Source organism: Cucurbita maxima, unplaced genomic scaffold (assembly GCF_002738345.1).
Source record: "Cucurbita maxima cultivar Rimu unplaced genomic scaffold, Cmax_1.0 Cma_Scf00154, whole genome shotgun sequence".
Lineage (NCBI taxonomy): Eukaryota > Viridiplantae > Streptophyta > Magnoliopsida > Cucurbitales > Cucurbitaceae > Cucurbita > Cucurbita maxima.
Window position 1 is genome coordinate 59343 of NW_019272170.1, and position 1531 is coordinate 60873.

The following is a 1531-nucleotide window of genomic DNA, read 5'->3' on the forward strand; positions in this document are numbered from 1 at the left end:
AGCAAATAAAGGCAAAGAGTTGAACGATGAAACGACATAGCGATGAAGGTGCTACCGACATTGGTTTTCAACTTTAACCGTTGGATCTACGGACCCTTGAGTCTTGTTAAACATATCCAAATAGCAGCTCAATCCAACGATTGGATGTGAATATACGATTGATTTTCTTCTGCGGGATGGTTCTGCAACCAAATCTGGTTGCAGATTTTCTTTAATTACAATTTTGTAATTAAGTGGAACTTCAGAGGTATTTTGGTAATTTGGAACTCCCTTCTTTCTTGTTCCGTGCTACGAGTCTGTCAAGATACAAATCTGGTTGTCGTGTCTGTCAAGATAATGTCTCTTACCTTTAGGTGTGATATCCTTTATATATGGAGTCGTGGCTGAGAACAAGAAGGTAAGCTTCGGTTCACAAATTGTGCATTTGAATAGTTCTTTCTTGGACTTCTTGGATTCATTACAGACTTGAAATTTGAATTTAATATATCATATAATTTGGAACTCCCTTCTTTCTTGTTGTGATTGCTAGGCAGCCTGCATCTAGAACTCCCATCCCAGGCAAAGGCACTGTTATCTGTCAGTATCCAGCGGACCCAACTGTGGCCTTGGGATATCTCTCCGTTGGGTTTCTTCTTGCTTCTTCAATTGCAGGATACCTCTCTTTGTTCTATCCTTACCAAGGAAAACCCGTTCCTCGAGGTTCCATGTTTAAGAGCAGCACTTCCTCTATCTTCTTCAACATTGCCCTGTAATTTCTCTTTTCAAATCACATCCTTTACTCTTAACTGTTACCTAAAAGTGATTTGGAAACGTTATCAATCAAGCTACCTCTGTGTTTCCAGGTTCACAACTGGGTTGACTATAACTTTGCTCGTTTGGCCTACAATCACCGAGAAAATTCACTTGACTCGCAATGTTCATCAGAATCTCGAGACAGCATGCCCGACTGCTAAGACTGGTCTTCTGGGTGGTGGTGCATTTCTATCCCTGGATTCTTCCCTCTTCTGGTTGGTTGCCCTGATGTGGGCTGGAAATGCTCGAGAGGACTACTTTGATGAAATAGAGGAAAACGGAGACAGTGTTGAGGTTCTATACGTGATATATGCTTGATATGTGTGAAATGTTTACGGAACAATGTGACTATGGTGTGCGTATAAAACGATATGACTAAGATATCTTTATGAAATGATATGACTGGGATATGTTTTTGAAATAATATGACTGGGATATATTTATGAAACGATGTGATAAGAATCTGTTTATGAAATGACATGACTATAATACGTTTATGAAATGATATGACTATGATATGTTTATGAAATAATATGATTGGGATATATTTATGAAACGATGTGATAAGAATCTGTTTATGAAATGATATGACTGTGATGTGTTTACAAAAACAATATGACTATGATATGTTTACGAGATGATAATTCCATGATATGTTAGTGATACAACGTGACTATGAGATGATACGTGAATGTTATGACACGTGATATGATGATGTACTAATGATATGATAAATGTT

At 37.8% G+C, this 1531-nt stretch overlaps 1 pseudogene; it reads left to right on the forward strand.

The window, feature by feature from the left end:
- The first annotated feature begins 42 nt into the window (after positions 1–42).
- On the forward strand, positions 43–1110 carry LOC111473744 (annotated as a pseudogene).
- Positions 1111–1531: the final 421 nt, after the last annotated feature.